The sequence below is a fragment of the Canis lupus genome, chromosome 18 (genome assembly GCF_003254725.2).
Source record: "Canis lupus dingo isolate Sandy chromosome 18, ASM325472v2, whole genome shotgun sequence".
Classification (NCBI taxonomy): domain Eukaryota; kingdom Metazoa; phylum Chordata; class Mammalia; order Carnivora; family Canidae; genus Canis; species Canis lupus.
This window is the reverse complement of record NC_064260.1, coordinates 7,293,992-7,316,017: the sequence shown is the minus strand read 5'-3', so window position 1 is coordinate 7,316,017 and position 22,026 is coordinate 7,293,992.

The following is a 22,026-nucleotide window of genomic DNA, read 5'->3' as shown; positions in this document are numbered from 1 at the left end:
CCATAACTCAGTCACATGGTTCAATATAAAAAGCAAGGAAGGCTGGGAAATAAAGTCTTTCTGTGCGCTCAAGAAGGAGACAGTGATGAGGACACATCTTGCTAGTCTCTGCCCTCAAATTGTATAAACTCTAGCCCTTTAAATCCTAGATCCAACCCTGCTAATACCACATATCCATTTGCTCACGAAATTCTCTTCTCTCTACCTTCAAAATATGGAGAATGTAGCTGCTTACCACCGTCTCTACTGCTTCCACAATGGTCCCAGCCTCTACCATTGCTTGTCTTGTGATTACGATAGATTCCTCGCTGGTTTTGTTGCTTCCTCCTTGCCCCCATCACAATCTATTCTCAAAAGCAGCCAGAGTAATCATGTTAAATATAAGCCAAATCATGTCTTGTCCCATTTCACTCAGAGTAAATGTTCTTCAGAGTCAACATTCTCACCTTGGCCTCCAAAACCCTTCACCGTCTGCTCCCCCTTATGGTGTCTCCAACCTTATCACTCTTCTTCCCTCCCTGCTCCCCCAAATACCTCTCTGTATGTTCCCACTTTAGGGCTCCTGCACTAGCTGCTCCGTCCTCCTAAAATGCCCGGATATCTGCATGGCTACATTTCCCCCTCTGCCTTCAACTCTCTGCTGAGCTATCACCCTCTCAGTGAGGGTTGCTCTGGCACATTCTGCCCCCCACACTCTTGCACTCCATATTCCCATTTCCCCACTCTATTTCCTTCGTGGTGCTTATGCTCTTCTGACATACTACAGAACTTACATATTTATTTTATCATCCAGTTCATCATATTAACTGGACTATAAGCTCCATGAGAACAGGGAAGTAAGTCTGTGGTTCACAAGTATCTAGAGCAGTGCCTGGCACATAACAAGTGCTCGATCAATGTTGTCAAATTAAATAAATGAATGAATCCCGGTACCCAAAGTGCCTAGAAGTGAATCCCAGAATCCTTTTCAGTATTTCTACTAGAAGGTGTGGAAGAGGTAAACACATCTCCATCTCTTAAATCCAAGAATCTCTAAGTTAGATATATTAGTTAGGCCTTTACTAAGACTGACTGAAATCCACCCATGATCATCACATTGCTAAACTCATTTTGTAGGTTTCTGAATATTTTCTCTATTTTCAGTTCTGTTTTTTACTCGGCCAGTATTGTACATTTAGATGTTAAAATGTTTAAGGCAAGAATTATGGCTTTCAACATGATTAATAGATAAAGGGTCTTAATACAATCCTTTGATATAGTGATGGCCATTTTTTTCAATAAGTATTTTAGCAATCTGTCTTGACTTTTATATGTATGCAGATTTTCTTCTATATATAGACCCAGGCCAGCCAAAGAAAAGGGGTGAGCTCAGAAGACATTTTCTCACCCACCCCAAATCCCCTTTGAACCAGCCCTAGAGAATAGCCCTAGCCTCACTGGGCTGTCAGAACCTCCCTTTATCTGGAAAAAAGCCTGAGAAGCAGACCAGAGGGTTTAAAGACCATTTCTTTTCCACTTCCCAAGAGGCTGGATCACTGGTGTCTGGATGCAAGCTGAGCATTACAGTCATTGTTTTAAATAAAGAGCTTCTTTGATCTGGTTTAAAAACACAAACAGAAGGGCCTTTGCCCAATCTGAATTTGACATGTGTCCTTTGATTCTGTAAATAATCAAATTTGAACATAGTGTGTCTTTTAACCACAACTGCAAAGTGTGGAATGAGGTAAGTTTCTGTTATAAGAAGACAATTTGCATTTTTTAAGTAACATTTTCCGACAATATGTTCTTGTTTCTGAGATTCTTAGCACGTTCCTTCATCAACATAAGCATGAATTATTTCTTTTTCTTGACCATCTCCACAATTCTCAACAATAAAGGAAAATCGATTTAAAAGAGCCTCATTTTCCTCAAAGGAACAAAAAAGTATTTTCAAAGAAACCAAAAAAGTTACTCACATCAATCCAATCTGCATCTTCTGGACAGTTTGACTGGTAAGGTTGGAATGATGAGCTGAAAGGCTTTTCGTGGAGTCCAGAGCTTAGCACTGTCTGGATATCATCAGGTATGTGAAATATTAGGCCCAGGGAAGGAAAAGGCTCTGCAGGATGCAGGAAAGTGTTCACTTTCAACCCCTTTACTAAAGGAAATGCAAGCCAGTGAGCCTGCTTCCTTGGGTCTTTGGCCTCTGGGCTTCCAAGCCCCAGGGCCTAAGAGAGGTTACAACCTTGAGCCCAAACTCCCCCAGAGCACCAAGGCCATTTCTGAACTTGTATTTAAAGCTCTTCCCCAAAGGGACTTGCAAAAGTTGGAGGTTGTTTCCCTGTCAGGGTCAATTTATATTCGAAAGAGTGCAGGAGATGGGGTCTTTGCCCAGGGGACTTCCTAGGAAAACCAGAATTGACCTATTTCTCAGGAGAACGAATTCCAGAAACGCAGTGCTTGTGACCCACGCCCCACCCATATCCGCTCTCTGTTCATCCAGTGGACGAGGGAACTTTCTGCAGATCGCGTTTGCTAATAACAATTGTCACCCTCGGTACCAGGAACCACCAGGATCCCGGGCACCCTTGACCCATGTCATTAACTCTGACCCTCACTGCATTCCAGTGCCAAGAGTTTAAATCTCAAGTGCAGTTTTGCAAAGGGCATTGACTAAACACTGCAGCATTAGCTCCCATTATTCCAATTTTAATATTAACTCTTAAAATGTTTATGCCCTCCTAAAATTACTATTACTGCACTTGACATATGTTAGATGGGTGACACTGCGACTTTTTAGTACCGGAAGTTCCGGAACTCACAGAAATAGGCTTCCTCCTCGTAAAGACCACAAAGTGTGTACCTCAAAATCCGGGAAATAGGAAAACAAGGCTTACGTGTATCACCATGTACGGCCAGCTCACAATCACAGAAAGAATTATCCTAATAATGTAGGAAAGAGCCATAGATCAGAGAAACAAGCCATAACTCTGGCTGTTACAAGTTTATTGGTGCAGGAGATTTTATGAAAAGGTAGATGTCTCAAACCTACACACTGTTTCAGAATAAAGAGCACAACTGTCTTTGATACTCCAAGCAAGGTAGCATGTGATAATACGTCCCAAACAGGAAAGACCTATACAAATAAAAGTTACGTGAAAGAAGTTTACTCTTATCTGTTCTTTCAATAGCCACCAAAATGTGAAGCCAGTAAAAGGGATACTATCTCTTGCAAAGAAGGAAAATCACTGCTTTTCTGAGATCTCTTTTGGGTTTCTGTTAAATCCTAGTGATCTGAGATGAGCTTTGTGTGCCGAAGACTTACTTCTATTTGCACTAGAAGAAAACATTGGTCATCTCTGATACATGCCCATTTGGACAGAAGAAACAGCACTGCTGCTCCTTCAACTTTAGCTGGAGCCCGGTGTCTGCAAATTTTAAATATATGTGTCACTTCCTTTTTTAATATTAGATGTTCAGTATAAGCGTCAGACTTCTACAAAGGATATGAAATAAACTTTTGAGTCTTTGAAGACATCCAGCTCCCCTCTGGAATGGGGCTCCTCTCCTTTGACTCATTACTGAAGAGCTCAGGCTGGACACACATGGAGCCTCCCTATCTGTGCTGTAAGGGGAGGCTGGGTGTCCATCTCCTTCTTTTAGTTGTTAACTGGCTGAGCTGAGTTCTAATCCCTGTTGGGCCATCAGCCAGCTGTGTTCTGGGGCCTTCATGTTTGCTTTTCTTCCTCTCCAAGATAAGGAGGTAGAGCCAGATGATCATGAGTAACACCTCTGGAGCTAATGGTCTGCGGTTGTTTAGACAACTATATGTATGTAATTAATTAGTTTTAAATAAAGAAAAGAGACAAAATTAACTGAATCTATGATCAGTTGAGCCATCTTGGAGTTGCTGTGAAAACGTTTGTCCAAATGTTTCCTGTGTAAGAAAGTGAGCGGAATGTTCTTATTGTCCTTCATGTAGAAATGGATAATATGGAAACACATGAAATTCATAAGTGATTACCTAGAAATTAATTTTGTTTCATAGATGTGACTCAAATCTGAAATCGTCATCAGAAAAGTATCCATTTAACTCAAAGATTTACACCTCTGAAGTAAAGAAATCACCATGAGAAAGAATAAGATTATCAGTCATTTGCTAAGAGAAGCTTTGGAGAGACAGAAGCCAAGAGAGAACTTTCCAGGTAAGAGAAAAGTCTGCAGGGGAGGGCATGGAGCATATACTGGAGTGACCTGGGAAAAACTCAACCTCTGCACAGTTTTGCCTGGGAGTGCTTTGAATCCTAGGGAAAATCATATTCTTTATTTGTCTCTTCTTCCTAAAGTAGATTATCGTCTTGTCACTTTGTCAGTAGAGCAGGGACATGCATATGCAGCTTCTGATTCAAATTCAGTTGGGTTGACCCCAGCTAAGGCTTGCATGAGATGCTTAGCAAAATAATTTCTTACCTAATTAGTTGGCACACGTGAACTAATTAAAGCTTTACTCTCTGCCAGTAGGAAACTTGAGAAATTTGGTCCAAACGTGGAAAATCTGATCTCACTTGTGAGAGTTGAGACACCTGCAAGGGATGGAGGGAAGAGAGGGGGTTTATTCAAGTCAAACGAGAAGGCTGGTATGCCCTGCTTCCATTACATCATTCATTAAGAGGGCTGAGCTACAGGCTTCACAGAGCACCGTCACCGCATGATGGAATGGAAGAAATGATCGGATAGAGAAGTAATTGGTGCACGTGTGCTTGGCCATAGCCTTAAATGTTTATGGAGTGTTAAGGGGACATCAGGGTAGAGGCAAATGACTGTAGTCACACAGCATCACTGAAGTGATTAGCAGATCTGCTGCCTAATATCGGGGACTTTGGGGGATGAAAGGGTTCTGAGCTTTTCATGAGCAAGGATCATGGGCAGGACATCAAACTACACAATGTTGGGCCTAGAGTTCAGATATTTGGCCAAAGAAATTCCAGATCTGCCCTCTCACTCTGCTAGTGTCTCAATGTATGGCCTGGGGAAGGTTAGTTTATCTAGTGCCTTTTTCATATGGTTACCCTGAGGCTCCACTAAGACAATGAATGAAAACATTTTTTTTCTTTGTTTTTACTAACTACATTATTATCTGCATGAGATTATGCATGCTTGATACATACATTTCAAGCAATATAGAAAACTTGAAAAGTAAAGCAACAAATCACCCAAATTGCAATTGTGTAAAAAATAGTCTATGTTAAGATTTGGTGAATATTCTATGCCTATACTAACAGTTTAAATTTTCCACTGACCAAATTAAATGATTAATTACTAAATTAATTGCCCAGAGAAAAACACAATGCATTTGCTTTCATTTAAATAGGCTATGCTGGTTTTTTATTTTATTTTATTTTATTTTATTTTATTTTATTTTATTTTATTTAGATTTTTTTTTAATTTATTCATGAGAGACAGAAAGAGAGAGACAGAAAGAGAGAGAGGCAGAGACACAGGCAGAGGGAGAAGCAGGCCCCATGCAGGGAACCCGATGTGGGACTCGATCCCAGGACCCCAGGATCACACCCTGAGCCAAAGGCAGACACTCAACCACTGAGTCACCCAGGGATCCCCTAGTCTGTTCTCTACTGATAAACTTCACAAAGGTATTGCTAACTCGCTATCTTATGTTAAGTAGAGAGCAAAGTCTGACACAATGCCCAATAAAAGTAGCACCCCCTCCTGCCAACCCTGGGATTCCACAGAAGTTCTTCTACAAATACTTGATTCAGATTTCACTTTTTAAACATTTTTCATTTTTTTTAGAACTATCATTTAAAAAAACCAGACCTGGAGATTTACCTACCTGTTCCTATGTATGTAAATTAACCTGATTTTCCAAAGACTAAGGAGTGAAGTTACTTCTGCTAGCACTGTCTAGCTGAATAAAAGACATCCTGAGACAGAAGGTGAGTGGAGAAAAATTGCTTAATTTCTTTTACCAGTTCATGTGAAGTCAAATTTTCTCAACATTTTCTAACCCCCTCAACTGTGAATATTAAAATGCTTTATGACTGCAACTTGCAATCGTAATATCTAAATATTAACTCTTTGTTTATTGTCACCCTCAACCAATACAATTTTATGCTAATCAAAAAAAAGTTGGTGAGCATCTTTCTAGATACCTGTCAAGGATAAATGGGTAGGAGGATGGAAGGAGAAATGGAAGGAGGAATCATGGCCAGATGGCTGTTTTCATGTATATATGATATTCTATTTAATTTCCTTAAATTTAACAGAAAAGGGGGAGGGAACTAAAATGATGCTAAAGGAATTAATGAGCTTCAGAGAAATTTTTGAAAATGAAATATATAAAATTAATCTTAAATTTAAAAGAATGATACTTATGTGGATGTCCCCGTGATATGGCCCAGGTTAAGAGATTAAAGACTCTCTATGGGTCTTCCCAGATCACATTCACTTCACCTCCATTACTTACGCAATAATCATTTCCTTGCTGTACTTAGTACTTTTACTATATATGGAAGCATCCTAAACATTAGTTGTTTAGGTTTGTCTGATGTGAATAATATGTACAAAGAATTATACTGTATGCATTCATCTGTGGCTTGCTTCTTTTGCTCAGTCTTATATTTCTAAGATTCTTGTATGTTTATATGGATAGTTGTAGTCCATTTACTTTTGGTGTTGTATTTAGTCCATTATTTGAAAACAATACAATTTATCCATTCTTCTGATTTTGGTCATTGGGTTTTAATTTTCACTTGTCTGATTACTAATGACATTGAGTTTCTTGCCATAAATTTATTGGTCAAATGTTTCCTCTTTTGTTAAGAGTTTGTTCAATCTTTTTTCTATTTTTCTATTGGGTTGTTGGTGCTTATTACTTCTTAATTCATAGGAAATACAGACAGATGATCGATTGATAGATGGAAAGATAGATATAGATACCTTGATAGATATACATATGTATTCTAGAAACTAGATTTGCCAATTATTAAGCTGTTATCTCTGATTTTTAAATCCATCTTCCTATATCTTGGTCTGCAATTTTAGAGCTATTGTATTGGTTAGCTATTGCCTTGTAACAATCACTTCAAGATTTAGCCATTTTAAACAATATATAGGGGCAGACCGGGTGGCTCAGTGGTTTAGCACCGCCTTAGGCCCAGGTCGTGGTCCTGGAGACCCAGGATCGAGTCCCACGTCAGGTTCCCTGCATGGAGCCTGCTTCTCCCTTTGCCTGTGTCCCTACTTCTCTCTCTCTCTCTCTCTGTGTGTGTCTCTCATGAATAAATAAATGAAATTTTTAAAAATGCTTTAAACAACACAAATCTATTATCTCCTATTTTTTTTGGACCAAAAATCCAGGTACAGCTTAGCTGTATCCTTTGTTTCACAGCCTTTCACAAAACTATAATCAATGTGTCCAACTTAGGGTCTGTGGTCTCATCTTAAGGCCCACTGGGGAAGGATACCAAGCTCAGCCGGTGGTATTTGACAGGATTCTGTTCCTCACAGGCTATTAAACTACAGACCTTAGGTCCTCAGCTGCTCTTGCTGGAAACGACCCACAGTTACTTGACATCTGGATTTCTCCCAATGACAGTTTGCTTCATCAATTCATGAACACCAAGAAGACAGTAGATGGAGCATATCAGCAAGATGGAAATCACACAGAAATGAGATCTTTTAACTTTTGCCTTATTCTAGCAAGTCACTAGGTCTGGCCCACACTCAAAGGGAGAAAAACCAGGATGCTGGGAATCTACATCTATCCATTCTCAGTTGTTTCCTGTGAGAGTCCATTAGTATGAAGCCCCAGAGGCAGGCAGAAGGCAAGAGGAAGGAGAGAATCTTGCACCCTTATATTTCCCTGTATTCCTATTAGTGTCACTGCTGCAGTGGCTCTTCATCTGGAAGTAGAATTTAGAATGAATAGCAGTTAGTTACAGTCTCCAGATTTTTCCATACTCCCAGAGCCAGCCTTGTCATGCCTCCTCAGGGGTGCCAACACCAGCAGGCAGCATGTTCTCTTTAGGGGCTGGAGTGCAGTTCCATGAAGTCCCTCCCTCACATACCAGTCTGAAAGCAGCCTCTTCAGAGGTCTGAGCTCCATCTCAACCAGACCCTTATCCCAGCTCCTAGCACCTGATCATTGCACCATTTTTCTGGGATCCTGCTGCCCTAAGGGTGGGAGCTGCTTCTTGCAGCTACTAACCCTACATTACCTTGGTATTCCCTTTTTCACTTCTCCAGCCTCCCATACCTGTTTAACCAGTTCCCTATCTTAAACAATTTCTGTTAAAACACCTAGGGTGATTTCTGACTGAAACACTGATATCTTTGCCCAGTTTGAGGGATTTGAAACAGAACTAAAATGCTCCTTTCCTTCAAAGACTCACAACTTAGTGGGGAAATATTACATATGAACAAACAATTATAATACAAACAGGTATCAATTGGGGCTATTAAAAAAAAAGCTATAAATAACAGGTTTTAGAAGTTTAGAGGAGGAAACAGTGCTTCTGTCTAGGAGAACCAGATACTCTTCCTAGAGAAGGGAAGCCTTTAGCTAGACCCTAAAGAGTAGTAATTCTCTTTTTTTTTTTTTTGAAGATGTTCTTTTTTTGTATATAATAAATTTATTTTTTTATTGGTGTTCAATTTACCAACATACAGAATAACACCCAGTGATGAGTAGTAATTCTTTACAAAGAACAACATTCTAGGAGGAGGGAGCAGCAAGAGAAAAGTAACAAAGAAACATAATAGGAATTAGGGTTTGGAAGTTAAGTATAAAGGAAAAAAACACAACAGCAACAGAGTCTGGTCTCTATACCAGCACTGCCAAATGGAAATTGGTAGTGAGCCACAAAGTCAAGCCATGAAAGTAGTTTTAAATTATCTAGTAGGCATATTTGAAAAGTAAAAGGAAGTAGATAAAATGAAGTATGTTATTTAATTCAATATATCTAAAATATTTCAATTGATGATGTAGTTAACAAATACTATTTTACATTCTTTTTCTTAGACTAAGTCTTCAAATTCCAGTGCATGTTTTACAACACACCTCAGTTTAGACCAGCTACATTTCAGGTACTCCTAACCACATGTGGCTTTTCTCTACCATATTAGATAGCACAGCTCTAAACAAGAGGGAGCTATGAAAGGTTTCTGAGCAAAGAACCAATATAATCAGGGATGTGTTTTGGAAATTTTAGTGTAGAAAAACTTCTTATTCAGTGAGAAGAAATTTACTGACTACCTAATATCTCATAATAATGTTAAGGGAGTCACTGTTTTCTGATTGCAAAACTGTGCCTGATGATCAAGGAAAAACTTTGGAATTTTTTTTTTTTTTTTTTTTTTTGAGAGAGAGAGAAATTAGATGCTCTGCTCTAACAATGTCTTCAGTTTTTTTTTTTTTTTAATGTTACTTAAATTTTATAAACGTGGTGAGAGGCTTGTCAAATTGCCCAAAATAACTGAACATGAAACTTTGAGTTTTCCAGAAAGTATTCTCCTTAGCAAATCCAAGGATATAAAGCTGCATTTTGGATTTATGCTTCCTGAATATTTTAGGATCTGTCAATCCTCCTACTAATCCTCTTCCCTAGAGACCTTTAATATGGTGATTACTGACATTCCTACTAAAATGATAAAAATACAGGAAATGTCATTTTAATGATTGTGGGTTTCAACCTTTCCAAGTTACAAGATTTAAATGAGAATTATTTACAAGTGGAGTGCACTCCCTCCTAGGAATTCATTTGGTTCACCTGGATTTATGGACTTGGTCTGTTTTCCGTTTCATTTTATAAATGTAAGCTGGTTGTTAAGATAGGAAACACATATTGATAATGCGTGGGGTACGGGCAGAGGCATGCTCTGTCCATAACCAGCAATGTTGATGTTAGTTCTTCATTTAATCTTGGGAGATCAGTCACACTCTGCATCTTATCTTTTAACATTTGCTATTTTTTGCTCTTCTATAAAAGAAATAATTCCATACTTTTCCTCAAATCCTTTTTGGAATCAATGGAGGAGTAAACAATCTTCAGACTATTTGAGGATTTACCCCAGATCACCTGGGGTTGTAATAGGACAATGGAATTTGGGTTCTGAGTACAACTTCACTAATGCAATCTTTGCTAAATAACTCTGGACCTAATCATTGACAGCATGGAGGAGGGGAAGAGGAAAAGGGAATTGAAAATATTTTTAACTTGCAAAATGTTCTATATAGATGAAGCGTCAGTTAATACTGGGTCTCCACTATGAAGCACATCATACCCTTGCTGGGAAGTAAGACATATTTATGTAAGGGATGAATAAGACTGCAATAGGGAGCCTTTTTGGAAGGGGACATTATTGATGAGAGCTTGAACTAATGCCTGTGGAAGAGATGAGAAGGGGTCAGGCTAAAGAGAGCCAACCTTGATGCAAAATCAGCAATTGATATGATGCTAACAGAGAGCATGTCTTCATGGATAGCTTCTTTCTGGGTTTTCCCACCCTTGTAGATGGGTACCTGGTTGCACCACTCTCCAAGAGAGGATCACGGAGCAGGAGTGAATTTGGAGTCTATGGATAGAGAGGGCGTGGTCCGTGGACATATGGACTCAACTTTGTGTAGGTTAAGATGCCCACAAGACACAAAGGAGGAGAGCGCCACAGCCAACTGGATATATGTGCCTAGAACTCAGGAGACATTATTATCAAGGGATAATTGAAGACATGAAAGTAGGTAAGCATTCCTGGGAAATATATGTAGACAGAACAATAGAGCTAGGACAAAACACTGAGAAACCAGCATTTAAAGGAAGGAAAGAAAGAATGGCTCACAGAACAGCTCTGGGACTGTAGATGCCACCTCTTCCCCTGACCTGGCCCACACTTGGGTTCATTTGCAACTGTGCTAGTTGCTAGAGACTTTCTTGGTAAGTTGACAACTTCCCTCCTCTCTGCTTCATTGTCTGAGGACTTTGTCTAATGCCAGGGGAACCTACTCAACAGGCAGAAGGGCATCCCACAGGTACTGAGAATTTAATGAATTCAGCTAGAGAAATAATCCAGCTTCCCATCTTTAGTGGGTCAATTCCAAAGTGTGTTCTACTGGGTTCATTAGAGTTCCCAGGGTGCCTACCACACTAACCTGACCCTTAACACGCCCTTGTTGGTGTGTTTTCCCATCCCTATTTCACTCTTCCCATTTCTTTGTGTTTCCTGGGTCACTTATCAAATAAATTACCTGTATTCTCTTCTCTCCATCACCCCCACTCAAATTTACCTGTTGGAGTCTTGGAGGGGAAGACTAAACTAAGATAGAAAGAAAGACCAGTTAGGTAAGAGAAAATCAATACAGCATGATGTCGTGAGGGAAAATCAAGAGGAAGGATACAGTTTCGTGAAGAAATTGGCCAATAGTGCAAAATAGTGCAGAGATAGTGAGCCAGATAAGGACTGGGAATATTTCTCTGAATTTAGCAGCTGGAAGATGACTTTGACAAGAGCATTTTCAGTGTGAAATGGTGGGAGTAGTAGTCAAATTTTAGGTGCTGCTATGTGATTGTAAGTAGAAAAAAGGAGACAGTGATAAATAGAAGAGAAATGTAGTAGCTAAAAAGAATATGGATCAAGGGGGGAAGTTTTGTAATTTGTTTAAGATGGTGTGCACTAAGTGCGCTGAAGAAATGGGCAGTAGAAACAGTGCCAGTAGAGAAGCATGGGCTATTAGTAGAGTAGAAAAGACCATGGAGGAAGAGTGAAAGGTTGGAATCCCAAGTGGAAACCATCTATCTTGGACCTACCTTGTCCACAAAACACATACCAAATGATAAATGTACAATGAGAAACTTTCTGGTGGGTAAGAAATAGAGAAAGTTCCTAACTTGACTTCTATTTTCTCTGTAAAGTAGACCAGTCATCAGTCACTATCTATAGCAGGGATGATTAGGAATGGAGCTTTAAGGACAGTGGTGAGGTTTGAAAAAGCAGTTATGGGAACTCAGTGTTGCAGAATGTACAGATGCACAGGACAACCAGCAAATCTGGAGTCCCCTACAGGACTGAAGAATGCGATGCTGTGGTGTTCTCAGTCCCTGAGGTTTGGTTCAGTGGCTCAGATACAGAAGCCTGGAGCCCTAGAACCCTAAAGGATGTGTTTATTCAAATGGATATAGAAGTATATGGTTATGTGCATCAGGGTTCTCCAGAGAACAGTACTGATCATGTATGTGTGTGTGTGTGTGTGCGCGCGCGCATGCACTCGTGTATGTATGTGTGTGTGTGCGTGTGTGCGTAGAGTCCAAATTCTGTAGGGTGAGACAGCCGACTATAGACCCAGGGAAGAGTTAATGTTGTAACTTGAGTCTGAAGGCAACCTGGAGGCTGGATTCCCTCTTCCTTCCTCTTTCCTTCTTTTCTTTTAACACTTTCAACTGATTAAGTGAAGCCCACTCGCATTGTGGAGAGTAATCTGCTTTAGTCAAAGTCCATGACCGATTTAAATGTTAATCTCATCTTAAAAAAATACCTTCACAATAACATCTAGCCTGGTGTTTGACCGAATGTTTGGTACCATGGCCTACCCAAGTTGATACGTTAAATTAACCATTACAATGGCAGTTGGCATTACAATGGTATCAATATAATATATGATTTATATTATAGATAAAAGCCTACAGTGATTACAAACAAAAGTATAGCAGGAGAAGCCCCATGCCCTGAGGGAAAAAATGAAGGGCTCAAGCACAATTTCTCAGGGTGGCCCACAGAACATGCACTAGAATCACCTAGGATGTGTGTGAAATGCAGATTTTAAGGCACTGCCCTCATACCTAGACAATTGGAATCTCTGAGTAAAAGCTTTAAAAGGCTGCATTTTTTTCATACCTCTCAAGTGATTAGCATGTTCATCAAAGTTTGAGAAAAGCAGGTTTAAGGGGAATTGCTCGTGAAGTTGCTAGAGGAGCATGATGGGAATAAGGCAGTGGAGAGTTTTAAAAATAAGACACTGTATCCAAAGCATGGGTTCTTTTTTTTTTTAATATTTTATTTATTTATTCATGAGAGAGAGAGAGAGAGAGAGAGGCAGAGACACAGGCAGAGGGAGAAGCAGGCTCCATGCACCGGGAGCCCGACGTGGGATTCGATCCCGGGTCTCCAGGATCGCGCCCTGGGCCAAAGGCAGGCGCCAAACCGCCGAGCCACTCAGGGATCTCCAAAGCATGGGTTCTTAATGTAAAAGATTTCTATGCTGCCCAGTCCCAGGTTGAAACCATGGTTATGGGTTGCCAAAATGGAGGCGAAGTGGACACCTTGGTCAAGGCACACTGAGGTTAGGTGGTTGCTGAGGTCACCCACTGGCCATTGGAGTTGCCCCGACTAAGGGCAGGCTTAGGAATGGAGGGTGGTTGATCAATGGATTAGTCAAGAGAGAAGAGGAACCTACAGGGATACGTTACAGCCATAGGACCAGAAGATGAGCTATAGCATCTCTCTCCTGACCTTTTACTATACTAGATGTGGGAAGGTGAGCCCTCCTGCAAATGTTCTCAGAGAGAGCAAGATTGCAATGAAGATAATGGTTGTCATTCTACGAAGAGTCAGCAGATAGCAAGGGAATTTGATTCTATCGGAACAAGGAGGACAGAGAGCACCAGAGAGCTTGAGGGCAAGGAGAGAATGAGAGATGTTCAAGGGGGGGTCTAGAGCATTAGAGCAAGGAGAGAATGAGGATTTGAAAGGGGGTCTCGAGGATTAGGAGAAGCTAAAGGGCCAGTGAGTCTTAGGGGCAGAGGCTAAGTCTGATAGGATTTAGGGTCTGCAAGATTAATTGAGTTGCACTTCCAGTTGGAACGTGAGGTTAAGAAAAGTTGGTGCCCCTATAGGCCTCAGTTTGTTTTATTAAACGATGGTTACAGCAGATTGGCCTTTGCCCTGGTTCCAACCAGAATAAGCTATTTTGGTCCCTGGGAAAACCCTTTCCCAGAAGTGAAGATAATGGTTAGTCCTCAGGATTTGTGAAGGAAACATCACAAGCTGGCTCTCAGAGGAAGGATGAGAAGAATGGAATTTCAGACCGATGAGCAGAAGCATAAAGGAGAGAAAGAGCCAAGCCCATTTGGACTGTGGTGACCATGCCTCCAATTGTGGATACTTGATCCTGCCATGCTTTGGCCTCCTGAAACCCTCAGCTTTCTCTAGGACCACTGATGCTGCTTCACACGGGGGTGGGGGGGATCTCCTCAGAATTGAGGGCACAAAGTTGCTGAGAGCTGTCTGTCCTCCATGTCCTGGGAAAGGAGGGATAAAAGAGAATCCGCTTTCCCCACTGGTTTCACCTCCAAAGAATGATGGGCCCAGAGAGGCTGAACGTGACTCCCAGGACACAGCTGCATCCCCAGCAATGATGTCTAATGGCTTTACCAAAAGTCTCAGCTGTTTCTCAAAGCTTGAGAACCCATGTGAGCTAATTCAAGCCTGGCTGAAGGGAACAATGTGGAGAAGAAGTTAGGCAAGTGTTCTCTTTCCATCTGCCCCAGAGACAGTGATGCCAGCATCATCAAATGTGAAAAAAGAGAAATCCACTTGGGATTTATTTTTTATATTCAGTTCAACCAAAGATGTGGTAGAAAGTGCTCATACTATTTCAAAATTTCATAAGAAAGATGAAAATAAAAATATTTTTAAAGTAATTATAATAAACCTTCTTCCTGATTTCTCAAATAATTACTTGGTTTTCCTGTTAGAGAAAATAGAAGGGACTGAGTTTTAGTTAGTTACATATTACCTCTCAGTTAGATTCACTTGGGACTCAGGAAAACATTTTTTAAAGTTTTCCTATACTGTGAAACCTCTGTTATAGGCACCTACTGAATATACCTTAAGTAACTCAGGAGTGTGTGTGTGTGTCTGTGTGTGTGTGTGTGTGTGTGAGAGAGAGAGAGAGAGAGAGAGAGAGAGAGCGCTTTAATAATTAGAGAAAATTCATTTGAACAATGTTTATTATACAATCTCATGATAAATTCTTTTCTGGAAACCTAAATCAGGTCACTAAAGAGATAGAAACATCACAAAGCATCCCTGACCCCTGGATGGATTCCAGGGACTTAGGTAGCACTCAAAATGTGTTAAAGCAATTCATATGTAAGAACATGTGAGCAAAATCAAGTGAAATTTTGAGACCACTATCCATGTAATTTTCTCTTTAAATATTCCTACTGATGAAAGGGAATTTGTGAAATCAGTCTACACTAATCAAATTAAATTCCAAATAAAATTGTTCAGGCACTATTTTAAGTGCCCCTTATTAAAAATCCAACCCCATGAATATAAAAGTAGCACTTCATTTTAATCTAAAAATGGAATATGTGGACATGAAACCAGAGATGTGGATTGTTGCTAACCATGACTTGTAGGTCCTCACTTGTAAGGAAGGAACAAGGATGCCCAGCCCACCTCCCCTACAGGATCGTTCTAAGAAATAAATGAGATCTCTTTTAACTTTGGAAACATCTGAAAATGTAAGGGATTATTATTCAATTTTTCTCTGGTGTTGCACTGTGTCTTACTATTTGCAGAAAAAGCGACTGCACATGAGCTGAAAGATGAAGCCAAGCTCCCTTGAGTCTCTGGCCTTCTCTAGCAGGCCACCTCATACCCCTCCTGCAGCTGAATATAGAAGAATAGACTCCAGGGCAGGAGGTGGAGGCAGATTGTTAGGCTTCTCTTCCAACTTCATCAAGATTCTTGGCTTTCTTCTTCATACCAGTAGTTTGAATTATTAGGTAGCAGACATGCTGTCAAAAGACTGGATAATTATCTGTCATTTTCCATGTCTGAAGGCAGCCTTCCACCTCTGCAGTTAGATGGATAATCTGTGCTTGCATTCCAAAATTTATTATATTTGGATTTTATGTGGGTGTGCATGATCCCTCAAGGGAGAAACCTCAAGGAACCTGTATTCTGCTCACCACCTTCTCCCCCACCCACACCCCCCTACACAAGCACCACACCCCTTACACATAGCCACACACAGCCCCACAATGCACAAACACACGCATACACATACACCCCACTACCACTGCCACACACACACACACACACACACTCCAAAGCAGAGCTCGGTGGACCAACAAAGGACCAAAAACTTTGGATATTTGTTCACTAATCTTTCAACTATACCAACTATACATATATGTTTAGGTTATAGGATTTTCACATCATTTTCCAATCCAATCAATGTTTGATCATATGCGGTCGAGTGGAAAAAAACAAAATAGCAAATACTGATGCAAATTCCTTAAGCTACTTTTGCTGTTTGCAAAAGGCTATCTCATTCCATGGAAAATATGATGGTACTAGCTTCAGAATGGAAGATGTCCCTTAAAAAGCTATTCATTAAAGGCAAAAATCAAAATGCTGATTCAGGAGAGAATGTTTTGAGTTGTTTTTCCAGCTGCAGGAACTAATCCACGATGATTTATCTCTGTCTCTAGCCGGTTCTCTGTGGGACCAACAGCATGCATTTTTAAGACATCTTGTAGGGGTTGGAAGAAAAACTCCTTCACTCATTCTGAAACTCTATCCAGATAATAGTAATCACGATGAACAATCATGTTATTTATTCAGAATGAATAATGAACGTATTCTCTCAACAGACTCTTGGATGTTCACAGTGTACTAGGCCCTGAGAAGACACAGACAAAAGACAGTCATCTGGTCTCCAAGATGCAGACAAGTGGCCAGTCAGCAGAGTGATTGCTGATGTACAACAGAACATGAGAGCCTCTCTGCTTGAGAACAGGAGGCAAAGGACTGGAAAAAAGGAATCTTGAAGGGAGGATCAGATATTTTCCTACAGACACAAGCACAGCAGCTCTTGCATGGAGGCATACAAAAGCATGAGAAATTTGAGCAGTCGGGAGGAGTTCCACATGGCTTGAGTTGAAGCCTCCATCCTCTGGAGGGGGGTAGAGGTCAGATCATAAAGACAACGCGGGCCATGCAAGGACTTAATCCATTAGGTCAGTGGTTCTCTAAGTGTGGTTCCTAGAGCAGCAGCAGCAGCAGCAGCAGCAGCACTTGGTATCTTGTTAGAAATGCAGAATTCAAGGCTCAGGCCCAGACCTGCACAATCGGCAACTCTAAAGGTGGGGCTCAGCAGTCGGTGCTTGAACAACCTCTCCAATTCGTTCTGATGCAGGAAGTTGAAGAACCACTGAGTTTACAACACTGCCCACACCTTAGCAGTCTGCTCTGTGGTCTCCAACCTGCGCAGCCACATAGGCTCCCAAACACAGAAGAGCCCTGCTTGGTTTAACACTCTTGATATCACCACTTCGAAATTCTTAATAATTTTTTGAATTATTTATTTAAATTTAATTGAATTAACATACAGCGTATTATTAGTTTCAGGTGTAGAATTTAGTGATTCATCAGTTGAATATAACACCCAGTGCTCATTACACCACATGCCCTCCTTAATGCCCATTACCTAGTTACCCCAACCCCTACCTACCTCCCCTGCCGCAACCCTCAGTTTGTTTCCTACAGTTAAGAGTCTCTTATTTGTCTCCTTCTCTGATTTCATCATATTTTATTTTCCTCTCTCTTCCCCTATGCTCCTCTGTTTAGTTTCTTCAATTCTGCATACAAGTGAAACCATATGATAATTGTCTTTCTCTGATTGACTTATTTTGCTTAGCATAATATCCTCTAGTTCCAACCATATCATTACAAATGGCAAGATTTCATTTTTGTTGGCTGAGTAATATTCCATTATATATATAATGGAATATTATATATTATATATATATATATATATATATATATCTCACATCTTTATCCATTCATCATCTGTCAATGGACATCTGGGCTTCTTCCATAGTTTGACTATTGTGGACACTGCTGCTAGAAAAATTGGGGTGGAGCGTGTGTGCCCCCTTCAAATCACTATGTTTGTATTTATCCTTTGGATAAATACCTACTAGGGCAATTGTTGGGTCGTAGGGTAGCTCTATTTTTAACTTTCAGAGGAGCCTCCATACTGTTTTCCAGAGTGGCTGCACTAGTTTGCATTCCCACCAACAATGTAAGAGGGTTCCCCTTTCTCCACATATTCACCAACATCTGTTGTGTCCTGGCTTGTTAATTTTAGCCATTCTGACGAAAGTAAGGAGGTATCTCATTGTAGCTTTGATTTGTATTTCCCTGATGCCAAGTTACGTTGAGCATTTTTTCATGTTTGTTGGCCATTTGTATGTCTTCTCTGGAGAAATGTCTGTTCAAGTCTTCTGTCCATTTCTTTACAAGATTTTTTTGTTTTTAGGTGCTGAGTTTAATAAGTTCTTTATTGATTTTGGATACTAGCCCTTTATCTGATATGTCATTTGCCAACGTCTCATTCTGTATGTTGCCTTTTAGTTTTGGTGTTTCTTTCCTTTGTTTTTGGACAAGGGCCCCACATTTTCATTTTGCACTGGGCCCCATTAATTACACAGCCAATCGAGGACTGGACTCTCAGTGCATTTTAAAGTTTTCCCAGGTGATTCTAATGATAACAGGTGCTGAGAACTGACAGGTTAATAGAAATAATGTAACTCATCTTCACAGAGTCAAGATGGACAAATATTGAATCAAGTTATAATCATGTTGATTAAAAATTAATTGATAAGAAACTCAAAAACTGGCTAAAATAAACTGGTGATAACTCAAGGGAGTCTTACCTGGCAAGTTATAGATCTCTTTCCAGTTCCGATAGAAATGTTTACTGTGATTCGGATAAAGATATTAAAGTAATGCTTATGTGTTTACAGATGACACTATCCAATACTTCGGTTGGAAGAATAAAAATATATCTACCAGCAGTGGGTTTCCGGAGATGGCATGAATAAGTTCACAAGGAGAGACTGTGTACATCTCTTCCCAACCTCATGTTTCCTGGCATCACAATCTAGCCTGAAATCAGCCATGATGGGAGTATTTGAACCACAGAGACTTAACAAACATTTTACAAGGCCCACTGTTAAATAATTATGGGCAACACCGCAGACCACCACCAATCTCTATTGAGACCTTATTTAATTCACGTTATATCATTACATGTGTTGTGTTTTGCATAGAAAAAAAAGAAGGCAATGACTGACTGGCTGAATGACTTGCTTAATGCCCATAAGTAAAGAGACCAAATGTCAACATAAACAAACTGCAAACATAGTTTTTCCACAATGTGCCTTATTGGTGAGAAAATCAGAATACGAAAGGCCTTCAACAGGTTCAGATAAAATCCAAATTCAAAAAGACACACACAATACATAAGCGTAAGAATCTTGACTTGGAATCCAAGAAATTGCATGTTTAGGATGGGAACATATGAATTAAATACAGACCTAAAAAAGGAGGTTAGTAATATTATTTGAGAATATACTCTGAATTGATCACATTTTTATGCCCATCCCTGATTTGGCTGTAAACTGGCTGACTTACTCATGAATCCATCATGTCAGTGTGATCCTACTGCACATTTATTAGAATGGTTAAAATTTAAAAATACCACAGCAAGTATTGGTGTGTATATAGATTAACTGTAACTCTCCTGCACATCAGGTGGGAATGTAAAATTAAATGACCCAGGCTTTCCCCTGTCAGGTATTTACCAAAGAGAACTCAGTGCATGCAATGCAAAGCACTTGAACGGGGAGTGATGTCTCATCCAAGCTGCCTGAGACCCAAAGATCAGATGTGGCACCTTGAGAAGGAACTTGGACCTGGGGTCATTTTTAACAGGATCCTCCTCCAAAAGGACACTTGTCACAGGATGAGGGAATGAAGAGAGTCCAAGTGGGATGGAGGATGGCAAGCGGCAGACTCAGATCACAGGGCAGATTCAGAAAGACTCTCTGTAGAACAGTGGCCCTCTGATGAGACCAGGAAGTGCTCCCGAGGAAAATCATCATGTTTCAACAATAACCAGGCCCCAAATGCATGACCCAGAGATGCCATCCTCACTTTCCACACTGTGGTTTCTTGCCTGCAACAGCTGGTAAAGGAGATTTAACTCTGAATCCAATACAGGGGTTTTGAAATATCTACCAGGCCGAGCATTATAATTATCAGATGGAAAGTCTGAGGACCTTCTATCACCCAGGAGATAATAGAGAGGTCATGGGTCCTGCCACAGACTGAAGAAAGCCTTCGGACATAAAAATAAATATGCACTTGGATCATAGCCCCAGAATAGTATCTATTTAATGAACTCACTGTGCTTTAAAATTCCTTAAAATATAGAAAATGCTTGACTAGGGCATAGTGCATCCATATGATGGGCCACTGTGAAGATAATTTAATGTTTTTCTTTATTATTTTGAAAACTATAGAACAGCTTGGAAAAAATAATTATGATGGCATGTGAAAAAAGTAGGACTCAAAACTCTACTCCACAGCGAATGATCTCAGCTCTATAAAAATTTTTACAACTGTCTATATCAGTAGGCCACCAGTAACCACTGTTTGGGTAGTGAGCTTACAGATTACTTTTGAGTCCTTAATCATACTTTTTGCATTTTGAACATTTTCTACATTCAACCCCCAACATTCTTTGGGTTTTGCTTGAAAGGAGTGCTGGAAATGCTTGATGGTGGTAGGATTGGGGTTAGTCATGGTGCACTGGCTGACAGCTTGAAGGGAGGATTTATAGGGACCCCTGAATCTGCTGACTGTTTGCCCACCACAAAGTGTTGATGAAGCCTTGTTCAATAGCCAGATGGCCTCCTGGAGTGTGAGGTCAACAGGAAATAGCAGGCCTTGGAAAATTCATGCAGTTTAGCACTTGGGTCAAAGGAGTAAGAAATGTTTTGGAAGCATTTTCTTTGTTTATCTGAAGCCCAATATCTGATTTTCTGGGGGCTGGGGAGTAGGTCTTCCTGGAGGCAAGCAAATTTAGAACACATGGTAAGTAGTGCCCAGTGGGACATCTTTTCTTATGAAAGAAAACAGCATTTTTCTGGAAAAATAGGGTTATAGTAGATTAAAAATACATCATAATCATGTTTTATCATTCTGGGAGAAGAGATCAAAAAGAAAAATTCGTGAAGAAATAATAATAATTTGTATCTGTAGAGCATTTCGTAATTTTATGAAGTACTTTCCTTTATAAATCACAATTCAGTCATCAAAGCATTTAGAGCTGGAAAACTGGACTCAAAGAAATTAAGTGACATGTTCAAGGGCACGCAGCTAGAAGGAGATGGGGCACACCTAGCCTTGTTTGATCAGAAATGTGAGCTTTTGAAGCAACAAATATCTTTCCACGCAGGTCAAAAGAAACATTATCAAAAATTAGCTCTTCTTTCCTCTGAAAACATTACAGTAACCTTCAATGCAAAGGAGGCCTTTGTCTAAAAATATGCTCCCTTCCCCCGCAGAGATCACTATCCCCCCAGGGTCCCTACTTCTAGAGATAAGGTCTCCAGATTCAACTTCCTTTCCAGAAGTAAGAGAATTCCCAATTGCATTTGAATATGAGATAAACGATGAATATATTTTAACATATTGATGTCCCATGCAATATTTGAAGTCCTATATTTGTATCCACTAAATCTGGCAATTTTTACCTATAGATGCAGACTGAATTCCAGCCAGATAGTCTTGGGGAGTATTAAACTTCTTTAGCATTTAAATTGTTTCTGGCTTTGCTCTTTCCACTCATCATGCTTTTGGAAGCAAAATTTTAATCTTCATGTTATAACCTGGTGTCATATTTACTACTGGTTTCTTCCAGCAGAATCCTGGGTTCTAATCTCCCCCATGAAAAACTTTTGGATACAGCCAGATGCCTTCAGTACCTTTTGACTAGGACAATCTACAGACAGGAAAAAAATGTAAAAATAAATTCAAAATCTTACATTAACAAAGCACTGAGCCAGAGCAGGAGGGCTGGAGTGAGGGAATTAATACAAATAATAAACTTCTCAATGGTGTTTTCTCCCCACAGCACAAAGAATCTTTAAAGAAAACTCCCTCTCATGGCTTCCC